The following is a 17,397-nucleotide window of genomic DNA, read 5'->3' as shown; positions in this document are numbered from 1 at the left end:
GCAAAACAAAGAGTGGGGAGGCAATCCTCCAAACTGTTTTCTCTCTTGACTCTCCTCTAGAGGGAGGTCTTAGTTCTGGAGCTGTACTCACACAACAATGGGAGCAGCTATGGGCTGGGCTGCCTGTTTGCCCTGGAGGAGGATATGACAGTGAAAGATGCTGAACCTACAGCTTTGTGGACACAAAGGACCAGGAAGAAGAGTCCCTGGGAGTCAGAGAGTTTGGAGAGATCACAGAGAGAAGAGAGCTTGAGGAGAAAATCCCATAGAATTGTGTATTGAGTCCTGGACTTAGCCCCCCAGAGATACATGCATGAAAATGCCTTGAAACAGAATACCAAGTCTTTGAGAACTGAACTACAATGTATTCCATGGCCCAATAGTCACTGGGAGGCGAATATGTGTGGAGGATCCAAATAACACCACAAAATCTTTGAAAAGTAAACTGACACATTGGAACTAAAGACCACAGAAAGTATATTGGGACTTGTGACCTAAACCCAACTGGCTCAGTTGACTATGAAGAAAAACAAATGCACAAAAATTAACATTATCCAGAGATTTTTAACAGGACCCAGAATTTCATAATATATTCAAAACACCCAGGATGGAATCCAAAATTAGTTGACATACCAAGAAGCAGGACACTTTCAGCAACCCCCAGGTGAAAAGATAATCAGTAGACACAATTTGTGAGAAGACCTAGATACTGGAATTATTTGACAGGCCGTTGCAGCAGCTATTACACCCATGCTCCATGAAGTAAGGGTCAACAAATTTGAAATGAATGGAAGGGTAGAAGTTCTCAGTAGAGAAACAGCAGTTATAAGAATCAAATGGAAATTTTAGAATTAAAACATATGATAATTTTTTTAAAAGGCTACTGAATGGAAGAATGACGATGACAATGAAAAGAATCAGTGAGCTTGAATATAGATTAATAGGCATTGCCCGACTTGAACAATAGAGAGAAAAACGATTGAAAAGAATGGACATAACTTCAGGGACCTATTAGATACTATAAAAAGGTCTAATGCTGATGTCATTAAAATCCAAGAAAGAAAGAAGAATGAGATTTGTACAAAAAATTATTTAAAAATTAATGACTCAACTTCTGAAATCCAGTGAAGACTATAAATTTAGACTTGAGCTCAGCACAACCCAAACAGGACTAACTCAAGGAAAATCATATATGTACACAAAATACTCAAACAAATAGGGTTTATTCTGGTAATGCAAGACTAGTTGTACATTGAAAAAGTAATAAATGTAAACTCCACATTAACAAACTAAAAAAAACCCCACATAATCATGCCAGCATATGTGGGAAAACATTTGATAGAATTCTACATCTTTCATGACAACTCTTCAGGAAACCAGGAGGAGAGATTCAGTTTAAGGAATTATCTGATTATGTCAGCCCTGCCAAAAATATCCTACCTTTCTTGAAGTCAACTGTGGCACATAACATAACTAATCACAGGAGTGACCATCTCATTATACTTAGATTTCATACCCACATTCAAAAATAAGGAGATTATATACCAGAAGACTAGAATCTCGGAGACCATCTCAGAATTCTGTTTACCATAATAAGCAATGAACAGTATGAAGCCAATATTCTGAAAACAGTACCTTGTACAATAGGTCTAAAAACATCTAACAAAATATGTGCAAGGTATATAAATGAAAATTATAAAATGCTGATAAAAGAACCATGGCAGACCTAATAAATGGAGAGATAAACAGAGTTCATTGTTTGAAAGATTCATTATGTTTAAGATATCATACTGGTATCTCCCTAAATTGATCTAGAGCTTTAACATAATTCCAGTCAAAATCTTTGAAGGAGTTTTGACAAGCTGATTTTAAAACTTATATAGAAAGGCAAAGTACTGAACAGAAAAATAAATTTGGAGCAAGAACACAGTTGAAAAACTCATACTACCATATGTTAAGACAACATAAAGATGTCATAATCAAGCAGAGTGTTTTTGGTTTGGGGATAGACACAAAGATCAATGGAACAAAATAGAGTCCAGAAATAGACTTACATGAATATGGTCAGTTACTTTTTAACAAGGTTGCAAAAGCAATTCAATCTTTTCAGCAAATGGTCCTAGAAAATTGGACATCCATGTGCAAAAAGAAAAAAATACTACTTGACCTATACTTCACACATTATGCAAAAATTAACTCACTATAAATCATAATAAAACTAAAAAAGTCTTGGGAGACATTATGGAGAAGATCTGTGTGTGTGAATAAGGCAAAGAGTTCTTATAGGACACCAAAGTATGTTCCATGCAAGGCAAAATTAATAAATTAGACGTCATCAAAATTAAAAACATTTGCTCTGTGAAAGCCAATGTGAAGAAAATAATAAGATAAGTTACGGACTGGGAGAAACTACTTCCAAATCACATATTTCACAAAGGACTTGCACCAGAATACATAAAGGAGTCTCAAATAAGAAATCACACAATGTAAGGGAAAAAAATGGGCAAAAGATATGAACAGACACTTCACCAAAGTAGATATACTGACAGCAAACATGTAAAAGATGCTTATCATTAGTCATTAGGCAAATGCAAATTAAAACTGCAATGAAATACCGCTACACCCTTATTGGAATGACTAACACAAAACAACAACACAATTCAACCTGGCAATACCAAATACTGATGAGCTTGTGAAGCAACTTGAACTCATATATATTGTTGAAGGAAAAGCCAAATAACATAGCCATTCTGGAAAACAGTTTGGCAGTTTCTGAAAAAGCAACACATACATTTTCCAATCTAGGTATTTATTCTAGAGAAATTTGCTTACAAATCCTATAATCAAATGTTTAGCAATAATTTTCATAACTACCAAAAACTGGAAATAAAAAATGACTTTCAACAAATGAGTGAATAAGCAGATTGGGGTACATCCATAAAATGAAATACTATTAAAAAGTAAAATGAAAAAAATTGATACATGTAACAACATGGATGAATCTTAAAGGTATTATGCTAAGTGAAAGAAGTGAGTCTCAAAAGATAATGAAGCATAGTATTCTATTGTGGGAAAAGCATGACTGTAGGTTTGGAGAGCAGATCATCGGTTTCCAGAGGTTTGAGGTGGGAATGTAGATTTCACTACAAAGAATAATATGAGGATATATTTGGGGGGATGGAACTGTTTTATCCTGATTGCGTTGGTGGTTATACAAATCTATGCCTGTGTTAAAACTCATAGAACTATACACAAGGGGGGGAAAGTGAATATTGTATAACTTAATAAGTAAAAGAAATAAATAACAGAAAGATTCTTATTATGGGAACACATATCAACACACTAATATAAACTGAAAAATAAAGTCAGCCTCTTTCTGTCAAAAAGTAACTCTAATTTGGCCAATTAACTTAACATTGGAAAGTGACTTTACCAGTAAGGTAAATTCTCTATAAACTGAAGGAATCAAATCAATGGCTCCAAAGTTTTAAAACATATATTTAAAGCACACAATAATATGATAAGTTATTGATTGATTGATTGATTGATTTAAATTCAATTTAGTTAACATACAGTGTAGTATTGGTTTCAGGGGTACAACCCATTGATTCATTACTTACACATAACACCCAGTGCTCATCCCAACAAGTGCCCTCCTTAATGCCCATCACCATTTAGCCCATCCCCCACCCACCTCCCATCATATCAAAAATATTGTGTCATTGGGATGCCTAGGTGGCTTAGTGGGTTAAGCGTCTGACTTCAGCTCAGGTCATGATCTTGTGGTTTCTGAGTTGAAGCCCCACATGGGGCTTTGCACTGAAAGTGTGAAGCCTGCCTGGGATTCTCTTTCCCACCCCCTCTCTCTGCCCCTCCCCTCCCCCCAAATAAATAAACTTAACAAAATAATAATTGAAATTAACAATACATCTGTTTTCCAAATTCTTTCTGAGTATACAGGATTAAATAAAGTGCCTCTAAGTGAAAAAGCCATACGTTGACCTTTGATAAAACCTGGTAAAGGTCTAAGAAATTAAGATCATGAAGACTCTACTGATGGAATAACAAATTCAGATGCAAGTACAGTTCTTTCCAACTCTGTGCTTTCAAAAATGGAAGGAGAATCTAATAAAGTTGTCATCTAATCATTAGAAATAATTTTTAATGATAGGTTATTATAATGTGGATTTTGACATTAAACTGGGAAGTTGTTCAAATAACTGAATGCCATTACTCTAATAAAATTCTTTCTATTCCCTGTACTTAATTATGTGAATAAGTTCTAAAGCACAATCATCTAGAAGAAAAAATACAGGAACGGAATATATCACAAACTCTGTTACACTGTACACAAGCCAGTTTTAAAAGAAAGCCAACCATTCCTCTAACACATCAAGAGAGGAATCTCCAGGGGCACCTGTGTGGCTCAGTCAGTTGAGCATCAGACTCTTGATTTTGGTCATGGTCATGGGATCCGGTCATGGGATCTCACAGTCATGGGATCAAGTCCCATGTCAGACTCCACACTAAGTGTGGAGACTGCTGAGACTCTCTCTCCCTCTCTCTCTCTGCCTTGACCCCACTCGTGCTTTCTCTCTCTCAAAATACATAAATAAATAAACATTTTTTTAAAAAGAGATGAACCTCCAGCAAATGTCACATTTAGTAATTACAAAAGCTTGTAATAGATTTAAATCATAATTTTTATGATAAATTAATCAAAAAAGAAGTTGTTGACACTCAGAATCTCATGACTGAGGGAAAATGTTTCGAAGTAATACAGGGCTTAGTTCTAGAGATGTATGGTAGTGTGATAGAAAATAATTCACAGCATTCAAAGAGATTACACTAGAATGAAATTCTGTAGAAGGAAAATAGAAATAAGAGTTCAGGGAGAAAGAGAATCAATGTAATGTCCATTGACTGTGAAAAGAAGAGCTTGTAATTTTTGAATGGTTGGTGAAACCCCCCTCACTAAGGTATTTAAATTCCTTTGGACACATTTAAAAAAGTAATATAATGGTTTCATTGTAAAATGTCAATTATTGTGATATCTTTTAAATTACACTCTTTGCCAACTACATTCATGATTTAAAATTTTTAGACAGTAACTTCAAATTGTGCAAGGGGTGTATCGTTTTTCAAAATCCTTTCAGGGTTCCACAGGCAAAAATATTTAGAAGACCACAGCTTTAAAACACTGTCTTACACTACCTCCTCAATTAAAATTTAGCTCATGGGGTGCCTGGCTGGCTCAGTCGGTTTAAATGTCCAACTTCGGCTCAGGTCAGATATCAGGGTTTGTGGGTTCGAGCCCCATGTCGGGCTCTGTGCTGACAGCTCAGAGCCTGGAGCCTGCTTGGGATTCTGTGTCTCCCCTCATTCTCTGCCCCTCCCCCATTCACACTCTGTCTCTGTCTCTCCCTCAAAAATAAATAAACATTAAACAAAAAAGAATTTAGCTCATTTTGTTTCAATGGGTGCAGGGCTTCAGACACAAAATAAACATACAGATTGAACAAATGAAAAGGGAGACTGCAATTACTTCCCAACTGCTGAGCTCAATGGAATTGAGGTTATGAAGATGGCAGTGCTATTTGGCATAATGAAATTGCAATTTCAAAAGAGATTCACAGATTTTGATGTGCCAATCCCGAACCACACATTAGTTTCAGCGGGCGGCCTACAGTTCAGACACTTGGATGGCTGAGTTACTAGGCAATTACTACATCATTCTAGTTCAATTTCAAGGAGAACTGATTGAGCTTAAGAAACTATATCCACCAAAAAGACATAAACAGGTATCCCTTCTTGGGAACTTTTGAAGACAAATACAAAACTTAGAACTAAGCTAATATTTCAATCATGTGAAGGGGAAAAAAAAAATCCCAGCAATTTCTTTCAGCTACCTGGTTCTGTTATGATTAAATTGACCACCCTTGGGGGATATAAAGCTGAATTTAGAATTAAAAGAAAGGATGTTTTGAATGGTTCAGGGTGTGACAGAGGGGCATTCTTGTTGCAGTGATCAAAGTGATTACTGACCAGAAACGCTTAGAGGTATGTACTTATATATGTTGAAAACATCAGACCTTTCCTTTGTAGCTAAACATTTCTGTATTTGATCATAATCTGTAAGTCCACAGATTTCTGATTGTGAGGCACGATACTGAACAAAATGTGGATATTCTTGGTCTTGAGCCACTGAACAAAATAATACAGGGCTCAGTCTGTGCTCTTGGGCTTCTGAGTCATCACCCTCTAAGCTGTGAGACCAACTTGTAAAGAGAGGAAGAAGAACGAAATGCAAGTGAGGGCAGGCACCTCCTTATTTCTGTTTGAGGAACCACTGTGCTGCCTCAAGCAAAGCAGTGTTTGGCAGAGAATAGAAACCTAATCTCAAATGATCTATAAACAAAAATTACTGAGCCCAAAGAGAACAGGTAGTATTTAGGCTCAGTGAGAAATCTATTTTGTTTGGCACTGCTTCTTCTGGCTGGGTATGTGGCATAGAGAAATCAAAACAAGACTGTGGTTCTCACAGAAAAACAGTGGGAACCCACCAGATGAGCATTTCTTACAGTTCAATAGATAGAAAGAAGTTGTTAGGGACTTTAAATAATTAAAAAAACAAAAACAAAAACAAAAACCTTCAAGGTTCAATTCATAGCAGAATGAAATTCAAGTTGATCATGAATTTTATTAAGAATTCTTGGGGCGCCTGGGTGGCTCAGTCGGTTGAGCATCCGACTTCAGCTCAGGTCACGATCTCGCGGTCCGCGAGTTCGAGCCCCGCGTCAGGCTCTGGGCTGATGGCTCAGAGCCTGGAGCCTGCTTCCGATTCTGTGTCTCCCTCTCTCTCTGCCCCTCCCCCGTTCATGCTGTGTCTCTCTCTGTCTCAAAAATAAATAAACGTTAAAAAAAAAAAAAAGAATTCTTCCATGTCCTTGAGTCTCTCACTACCCCAATAACAAGGATAATAATAGCTGTTACTGGTATAGCTTCTCTTTCGTACCTTGTCTTTGGCTACTCACCCTAACGGTCTTACAGACAAGTGTTTAAAAGAACGGAGAAGAGATATCTGGGGGAACGGCATGGCAGGCAGATAGAACAGAATAGCCAGAACCTAAGAAGCAAAAAGGAAAGTATTAAGGGAGGCGTCGGGGGGGTAAGACAGGCAGATAATGTAGGGCCGGATGTATGTTGCTCTGAGAAGCACTAGTTGTATTGAATTCTGTGTGACTGGTGCTCCCCTGGAGTTGTGCAATGCAATACTGACGGGTGGCCCTGAAGGTTGTAAGGATGGTGGCTCTTAAATTGAATGAGATGGGAAACCTTTAGAAACCTTGGAGAGTAGAGAGGTGAACATTTAAGTAGCAAAAAAGAACATTTCGTTTCTGTGTGGAAAATAGCAAACAGGAGCAAAGGAAGCAAGCAAAGAACTAATAAGGAGTTGGAAGGATAGTCCAGGGACAAGTTGAAGTGGCTTGGGTCAAGTGGTGGTTATGGAGGTGGTGAGCACTGGTTGGATTATGTATATATTTTGACAACAGAGCCAATGGAATTTGCTGATAGATCAGCTATGGTATGAGAGAGAGAGAATAGGGTCAAGGACGACCTAAAATTTTTGGCTGGAGCAACTGGAATAGAAAAATTGTTATTTATTAAGATGGGGGAAGCTTGGAGAGGAGCAGGTGTGGGGGCAACATCAGATCAGTTATGTACGTGTTATGTTTAACATGACTTTCAGACACTCAAGTGGAAATAAATAGAAGGCAGTGTGTGTGTGTGTGTGTGTGTGTGTGTGTGTGTGTATGTGTAAGAGAGAGAGAGAGAGAGAGAGAGAGAGAGAGAGAATGAGAGAGAGTCCTAAATATGCATGCAGTCCCAAAGTTCAGAGAAGATTCAGGCTTGAGACTCACATTGGTAGTTTGTGCATGAAGCCACAGCCTGAATCAGATCACTAAAACAGGAAAGATCCAAAGACTAAGCTGTAGGGCACTCCAATGTTTATTTTATTTTATTTTTTTTTGTGAATTGATTATTAATTACATCTTATTTAGAGATAAGTTAGAAATAAATGTAATATATAAGCCCTCATTGAAATGCTTTTTCTACCCTGTAGTACAAGTATACCATTTTCCTCTAATTTCTGCAGAATACACTATTGAGAGTCCTTATTCTCAGAAAACAGAAAAGAACAAGTGATAGAGAAAAGGAAGGAATGGAGGAACATGGCAGGAAGATGAGAGTGGAAAGATTTTTGATGACTCTTCTCTGCCCATTCATTCATTCATTCATTCTTATTCCAAACACTGAACACTTTTTAGTGCCTACCAAAGGCTAGTTATTGATGATACATCATTATGAAAAAAAAAAAAGTAATCAAAATCCCCTGCCACATAGCTTAGAAGATAATCCCTACAGAATCATATGATGGCAATTTGTTTTTTTACTTTTTTGAAAATTACGTGGTTCTTTGAGATACTTAAACTTGATATGAATTTTTATTTTTTTATTTTTATTTATTTTATTTTATTTTTTTATTTTTTTTATTTTTTAATATATGAAATTTACTGTCAAATTGGTTTCCATACAACACCCAGTGCTCATCCCAAAAGGGGGCACTCCAATGTTTAGAGGTGATAGAAATGAGGAGACACATCAGAGGAGGCTGAAAATGAGTGGCTTCTCCCTGGAATCCAAGGGAAGAGAGATTATCAGGGAGGAGGGAGCAATTAAATGTGGCAAATGCTGCAGGAGGTCAAGTCAGAAGAGAAGTGAGAACTTTCCATGGGATTTAGCAACATGGATGAAAATCCCTGGAGACCTGGAGAAAAGTAGCTTTGTTTGAGAAATGGAAGCGAGGACATTGGAATATGAGTATGAAGCTTGGGGAAGTAGAATAAAATTTGGGGTGAATTATAGATTTAAGAGTCCTCAGTACTTACATGGCCACAAGCAAGATATTTCCTAGAGGAAACATACAGAATGTTAAGGAAAGAAGGTTGAGAGTAGAATGTGTTAAATGCCAAAACGTAAGGAGTCTGTAGAAGAAAAGGAAAGAGTTCAGAGAGTGGCCTGTGTGGTGGGAAGCAGATCAAACAGAGCATTGGTCTAGAAATCAAAGGCAAAGAGAGTGCTACAAATAGAGAAGTCAATGGGACAAAAGCCTTCCCAGGCTTTTTGCAGGGCACAGGCAAATTGTATACATCCTCCCCCACTATCCCTTGTCTCTGCCATTACCAGACATAATACTTATAGTAGATACTATCCGTTTCCAAAGCTAAAGCAAGTAAGTGCACACTCCAGCCACCTCACTCCTCTAGTGGGATAATTCTGAGCCATATGTTGTACACTATTGCCCAGATTTTCCCAAGAGATTAAGCTCTCCAGTTGCCCACTATGGTAGCTGGTTTAATAATTTACTTTTGTTGGCCATCTTCCCTTCCCTAAATCACATCTACCCTCCCTCACTGTCCCATGCCTCTCTCAAATACACCATTTATGCTCCAACTCTTGTCTCAGGCTCTGCTTCTGTGCTTAGATTCTATTTCCCCACTGGTCTATAAGCTTTTTTAAAAGTGTGCAGGTAATCTTTCCTTTTCCAGTTCCTGGTAAACTGCCTGGCATACAGAATATACTTCTAAATATCTGTTTAATTGAAGCATTCATATTTGCATAGTGTGTTATGGTTGGCAGAATTCTTTCAGATACATTCTCTCCTTTTGCCCATAAAACAGTTATACCACCCAGGTGTATAATAATAAGTATTCCTATTAAAAAGGGAGGAGGGGCACCTGGGTGGCTCAGTCAGTTGAGCATCCAACTCCTGGTTTCAGCTCAGGTCATGGTCTCACCATTTGTGAGTTCAAGCCCCATGTCGGGCTCTGTGCTGACGGTGCACAGCCTGCTTGGGATTCTCTCTCTCTCTATCTCTCTCTCTCTGCTCTTTCTATGCTCTTTCTCTCTCTCTCAAAATAAGTAAATAAACTTAAAAATCAATGGTGAGAAAAGAGGGGATAAAAGAGTTTAAGAAACTTTCTCAAGCCCACACAATTCGTAAGTAGAATAGTCAGGGCTTGAACATCATTCTTCAGACCTAAGTTTGGTGCCTTTAAAAGAAACATCTAGTGCTTGCTTCGGCAGCACATATACTAAAATTGGAACGATACAGAGAAGATTAGCATGGCCCCTGTACAAGAATGACATGCAAATTCGTGAAGCATTCCATATTTTTTGAAGATAAAAAGCTTATGCACAGCAAAGGAAACAACCAACAAAACGGAAAGGCAACCAACGGAATGGGAAAAGATATTTACAAATGACATATCGGACAAAGGGCTAGTATCCAAAATCTATAAAGAGCTCACCAAACTCCACACCCGAAAAACAAATAACCCAGTGAAGAAATGGGCAGAAAACATGAATAGACACTTCTCTAAAGAAGACATCCGGATGGCCAATAGGCACATGAAAAGATGCTCAACGTCGCTCCTCATCAGGGAAATACAAATCAAAACCACACTCAGATATCACCTCATGCCAGTCACAGTGGCCAAAATGAACAAATCAGGAGACTATAGATGCTGGAGAGGATGTGGAGAAACGGGAACCCTCCTGCACTGTTGGTGGGAATGCAAATTGGTACAGCCACTCTGGAAAACAGTGTGGAGATTCCTCAAAAAATTAAAAATAGACCTACCCTATGACCCAGCAATAGCACTGCTAGGAATTTATCCAAGGGATACAGGAGTACTGATGCATAGGGGCATTTGTACCCCAATGTTTATAGCAGCACTCTCAACAATAGCCAAATTATGGAAAGAGCCTAAATGTCCATCAACTGATGAATGGATAAAGAAATTGTGGTTTATATACACAATGGAGTACTACGTGGCAATGAGAAAGAATGAAATATGGCCCTTTGTAGCAACATGGATGGAACTGGAGAGTGTGATGCTAAGTGAAATAAGCCACACAGAGAAAGACAGATACCATATGGTTTCACTCTTATGTGGATCCTGAGAAACGTAACAGAAACCCATGGGGGAGGGGAAGGAAAAAAAAAAAGAGGTTAGAGTGGAAGAGAACCAAAGCATAAGAGACTGTTAAAAACTGAGAACAAACTGAGGGTTGATGGGGGGTGGGAGGGAGGGGAGGGTGGGTGATGGGTATTGAGGAGGGCACCTTTTGGGATGAGCACTGGGTGTTGTATGGAAACCAATGTGACAATAAACTTCATATATTTAAATAAATAAATAAATAAATAAATAAATAAATAAATGAATAAATAAACATTAAAAAAATCCTATTATTTACAAAATAAATAAATAAATAAATAAATAAATAAATAAAAGAAACATCTACATATGAAGGAAAGAAAATGTTTCCTTAGTTTAAATTTGAATAATTTAAAACTGTAAATGTAGGAAAATTTGAAGTTCTAAGAAAACCCCATTTTATTTGACTATTCATTGTAATGAAAAGTTCCTGGCTAGCTCTTAGTAACTTCATGATGCTATCTATAATCAAACTTTTGCCAGTGTCTCTGGCAAAACACTGACACTAATTACCTCAGAGAAATAGTATTGCATTATTTATCCCAGATGAATCCACAAGTCAACAGGAGAAATTCAGAGTGTAAGTTTTACCAAGATCCCAAAACTACCCTTTTGCTGCTACTGGGCTGAAATGGTTGCTCTCAGGGACCAGAGCTAAAAAAGGCAAATAAGATATGAGGAAAAGGAAAAGCGCAAGGAAAAAAATAAATAGCTGAAGTTCTTTCATGGCCTGGGAGATTTCTCTAGACCTACAGAAATACCATTTAAAAAAGCCTTTTCATATGTGATCACAGAGAAGGTAGAGTAAAGGATTAGTCAGAAAGCTCAGAATGATTGATGGGCCTTGACCTTTAGCCCCTGAGTTCTCACAACTCAACTACGGAAACACACACAAGTGTTTATTTTGAAACCTCTGAAGAACACTTCCCACAGCGTTGTCATTTAGCACATGACTTACTTTACAGGATGTAGCATCGCTAAAAGACAGAAAGGACCAGACAACCGTGTATCCTTCTATATGACAACAAAATATCTTCAGAGTGTTGACTGAAGGATGCTAAAATAAGAACGAAATTCACAGAGCTGTGCCTTGGGAAAAGCAGCTGTTACAAGTCATGGGTTTAGGTTCAATTCAGTCTGAAAAGACATTCAGAAAGCTCCTGTGAGTAGGGGGCTGTAACAGAGGGTAGTGCTCAAGGATTAATAATTGAATCTCGGGATAGTCCCACGATGGTGGACTACTGGGCAGATAATAGGGCCGGGGGGCGGGGGCTAGATTTAAAATAACCTTGAAATGATTTCCCTGACCCTTTGTTTCCTAATTAATTAAATGAAGATGATAATACCTCAGAGATCTACTCTGGAAGCAAGTGAGCTAACAGCTATGAAGGCATTCTGGAAAGGAGAACGGGGTCCATAACGTAAGGGGGGGAAATTACTATTTTCTTGGGGCAAATTATTCACAAGTGGGAAAGAGAAGACTAAAATGGTAATTAACTTTTAATGACCCTTCATTTCATGGGTTGAATAGGAGCCTGATGCCCAACACAAGTTCACAGGGCTGAATGCCTACAGAATAGCTTTTCTCTTCATCTTTGCAGGTGGGATCCTTCTCTTTTTTGGATCCTCAGAATTCCTTTATGCAGTTGGCTCCCCTCTACTCCACTGACATTTAACCTGCGTCCCTTTGTAGTTTCTGTGTGACAGCATGTATAAATGTAGTCACTCATACTCTTCTTACATTGGTCCTCACATAAGGGTGGACCAGATTAGGCTTAATACTCCTTAAAAGTAGGAACCATGGAAACTATTATCATTGATATTATTAAATACTTTGCAAAACATAAAACATTAAACCAAGGCTTCTCAAAAGCAGCCCTTTTGGTATTTGGGGCCACATAGTTCTTTTGTTGTGATGAGCTGTTTGTGCATCGTAGGAGGTTACACAGCATACCTGGTCGCTACTCACTAGATGCTGGTACCAACTCCTTTCTGTATGTAGAGCTGTAACAACCAAAATGTCTACAGAAATTGCCAAATGTTCCTCAGTGGGGCTACAAAGTGACTCTTGGTTGAGAACTCCTGCACTAAATGGGTATAAACTAATATTATGATTATTGTGATTACTTTTTTTTTTTTAATTTTTTTTTTTTAACGTTTATTTATTTTTGAGACAGAGAGAGACAGAGCATGAACGGGGGAGGGTCACAAAGAGAGGGAGACACAGAATCTGAAACAGGCTCCAGGCTCTGAGCTGTCAGCTCAGAGCCCGACGCGGGGCACGAACCCACCGACCGCGAGATCGTGACCTGAGCCGAAGTTGGACACTTAACCGACCAAGCCACCCTGGCGCCCCTACTTTTATTTTTTCAGATTCCCTGGATGATGCTCAAAACAGAGCAGGTACTCAACTGGTATTTGTCAAATAAATGAAAAAATGAGAAAAGGACTTCATTAGTTGTATTTACAAGTGGCCCTATAGCATAAACCCTTATATGATTAAGACTATATTATATAACAAAGACTTTTCTAGTTGGCATTCATATTCTTAGTACGTGAACACATATTTAGTAACCATGTGTGTGTACGCTAGAAATTATGTTCTTAGGCACACACAAATATCATAGCTAGCAGTAGCTCTCTCCCTAGGACATGTATCGTGAACATATCTAGGATTGCTACATCCTATTTATCCATTAAGCACGAGACAGAACAATTATTTTAAATTCTAGGAAAATATTGCATCAAACACTTTTTTATCAGGTTTATTTTCAGAGAATTAATTCTACGTAGAGAAAATATTACAACAAGAATTCTAAAAAGACTATGACAAGCAGAGGATCTCAGATCCTCGTAGGAAATTTCTGTCTCTTTAAACATATATTTTTGGATATAAATGCTTCATCAAACTTCTAAGGTACTTTTTGAGATTAGAAAACTTATATTTTCTGATATCTGGAGAACCTATCTATATTCAGTGGCATTTCAGTCTGAGCTATTAAATAATACTGATAATCTTACTTTGATTTTCAAGAAACGCTTTAACCATCAGCGTTAAGGAATACCGATGATGTTTTGATTCTTAAATTTTCTCTATGGATTCTTAAATCCTGTACCAATGGGCTACATTTTCCAAATGACTTCTAATAAAGATAACTAATAAAGTGTTCTTATCAAAACAGGGGCAAATGTAGCTAAACAAGATAAGATGTGAGGGACTTCTCTTTCAGATACACTCACTTATCATTCTTGTGGTTTATTGCTATATACCGTCTTTTGGATGGAAACCCAGCTTAACATCAGACCTCTACTAAACATTGTGTTAAAAAAAAAAAAATAAAACAAACTTCTACTCCTGGCTTCAGTGTAGTAACTTCCAGCAGGTCTATGCCCTCATCAAGTAAAGCTAGAAACCCAGATAAAACAGAAGAAACATCTGTGTCAAGGCATCTTATAGCTCTCGAGACTGTTAGGACGTGAGTGGCCAAGATCCTGGAGAGAAAATAACTGTAGAACAAAGAGTGTACATTCTGTGGATATATTTTCCCCTTATGGAACTTTCCAGTTATTGGCATGGTGCTATAAACTGAGAATCTGGACACAGCACCTCTGCAAAGAGGCAGAGAAACCAGTAGAGATCTTGGCATTCCCACAGGTATAGAGAGACAAAAGTTAGAGTTTGGATACTGCCAAAGGGATGAGGTATTAAGGGGCCATGTATGTGGTGAGAAAGGAGACAGAGACAAGTAGGCCTATCACTTGGAAGGATTTTCCCCTTTCATTTTCCACAAAGAGCAAGAGGCTAAAGACCTCTGCAACATAAAATGGAAATTCCAGCAATCTTATTGTTCTGAGAAGGGAAAAATAGAATTTGGGATTGCCCAAGGAGGAACAGAACACAGTAAAAACCCAGTTTCTCATTTGGGACCACAGGCGAAGTGCACCCTCAGACTTAGGACAAACCAGAGGTAGGTGGATGGAGCCTTATTAAAACAGCAAAGTCAGTCAGTCTCTGTTGGATCCAGGTGATCTGTTCCACTATGTGTCTAGCCCTCAAGAAAGGTCTTGTTGCCCCAACTGTCAGCCAACAGTCTTTATCTCCTTCAGATTTTGCTCCAACCGCAGAGAGCTGCCTCACCCAAAGGTACACCCTACCCAGAAAGGACCACAGCAATGACTGAGATGGGGATGTAAAGAACCAGCTATTTGGGCCTAATATGGAACACCTTTCTCAGATCATATATACTCCAGAGCTTCGCATGGATTTAGCAAGAGACTTTGATGGGCCTGGATCAAATTTCAATTTCTTCCTCTCAATCCTGTTTAGTCTCCCTCCTTTACACAAGTGCTGATGCCTAATGAATATCCTGTACAACAAACTCCATCTCAATGACTGCTTCTGAAAAACTCAACTTGTTTGTGACAGTCTCAGGAGTGATCCAAGAGAGCATGTGGTAACATAGGGTTATTGATCTGGATTACTCACTGCTGTGAAAGTGTTGTCATTCCTGGTAGTTAGGGCACACATTCCCCGACACAATCAGGCAGTCCAATTGTTAAAACCCTCATCAGAGGTGAATTGGAATGATGTACCTATGCAAAGGAATGCACTGAATGGGGTTTGAGAAGTGAAAAAAAAAAGTAACTATAAGGACAGTGAACTGGATGGCTTACTGCTAAGCATCAATGACCTAGAAAACAATAACTCAAAGCTACAGATAATTGTAACTCATGTGTGAAAGCCGAAAAGCCTCTGCAGTAGCTTAGAAAGAGGCTCTTATAACACCGTAGCTGGAGAGTCTAGAAAACTGAGGACCAAGCCCAAGAATTAATAGTCAGAATGTTCAAGCTCTACTGAAGGATAAGCAGCTAATGAAAGCAGATCTTTTTGGCCATGTAAAGCCTGAATTAGGGAGGAAAGAAAGAAAGAAAGAAAGAAAGAAAGAAAGAAAGAAAGAAAATGAATGCTGACACTTGGAATAAGAACAGCTGGGAATATCCCTCTGATGTCTTACCTCTAGCTGACATTGAGGCTCTACATAAGCAGGAATTGAAGGCTAAGGCAGAGTTGTAAATTGCCAGCGTGTTTAAGTCCTACCACAATATACACACAGAACCCATTGGAAAAGGGTGGGAGACTTATTGGTTCAAGGCATTTAAAAAAATATCTCTCCAATCAACAACTCACCACTGAGCTGCTATCTGGGTAAAACTTTCAATGGCCAGACATGACAAAGAATACAAATGTTACAATACAAAGTTAGTTTAGGGAAATCACTAAACAAGTAACTAGTAACAACACCAACTAGTAACAACAACAAATCCTGGGGAGAGGGAAATTTTGATTTGAAGAGTTGTACATTATATTATTTAAAATATCCAATTTTCAACAACAGCAACAAAATATGACAAAGAGCCAGGAAAGTGTGACTGATATGTAAGGAAAAAAAACAGTCAATAGAAACTGTCACCGAGGAGGCTCAGATATTGGACTTACTAGACAAATAATTTATATCAGCTATGTTAAATATATTCAAAGAATTAGAGAAACCCATTTCAAAAGAACTAAAGTATAATAACAATGTTTCAACAAATAGAGCATTAACAAAGAGATATAAATTAGTTTTTTCTTAAAAAACATGAACCAAATAGAAATTCAGTAGTTGAAAAGTACAACAATAAAATGAAAATTTCACCAGAGATGCTTAACAAGCAGGGTTGTGGGATCGAGCCCCATGTTGGGCTTTGCACTGGACATGAAACCTGCTTAAGATTCTTTCTCTCTACCCTTCTCTCCAGCTCACTCTCTCTCTCTCTCTCTAAAAAAAAAAAGAAAAAGAAAAAAGAAAAAAGAAAAAAAAAGAAAACAAATAGCACAACAGAAGATGTAGATCCTCTCTTATCAGTAATTACATTAAATGTAAATGAATTGAACACTATAGTCAAAAGGCAAGGATTTGCCTAGTGCATAAAAAACACTATTCAACTATATGTTCAACTCATATTCAGAGACACAAATAGGTTGAAAGTTAAAAAATTAAAAATTTGAGGGGAGACTAGATGGCTCAGTCAGTTAAGCCTCTGACTCTTGATTTGCTCAGGTCATGATCTCATGGTTCATAAGTTTGAGTCCTGCATTGGGCTCTGCACTGATAGTGCAGAGCCTGCCAGCCTGCCTGGGATTCTTTCTCTCTCTCTCTCTCTCTCTCTGACCCCCTCCCACTCAGGCTCAGTCTTTCTCTCAAAAATTAATAAATAAAAATATTAAAAAAAAGAAAAATTTGAGATGCATACATGCTTACATATATTTTGCTGTTGTTAGATGTAATGTTCT

At 38.0% G+C, this 17,397-nt stretch overlaps 1 protein-coding gene and 1 non-coding gene across 7 annotated transcripts in view; one reads left to right on the top strand and one right to left on the bottom strand.

Moving 5' to 3' along the window:
• CORIN (corin, serine peptidase) overlaps positions 1–17,397 on the bottom strand; it is a 250,937-nt gene that overhangs the window by 135,572 nt on the left and 97,968 nt on the right. The gene's annotated exons all lie outside the window — the stretch shown is intronic.
• LOC122218736 lies at positions 10,134–10,240 on the top strand. The gene has a single exon (XR_006202069.1). It is a non-coding gene; the product is annotated as a U6 spliceosomal RNA (small nuclear RNA).

This window comes from Panthera leo, chromosome B1 (genome assembly GCF_018350215.1).
Source record: "Panthera leo isolate Ple1 chromosome B1, P.leo_Ple1_pat1.1, whole genome shotgun sequence".
NCBI lineage: Eukaryota > Metazoa > Chordata > Mammalia > Carnivora > Felidae > Panthera > Panthera leo.
The sequence above is the reverse complement of the archived record's forward strand: the minus strand, read 5'-3'. Positions and strand labels throughout refer to the sequence as shown.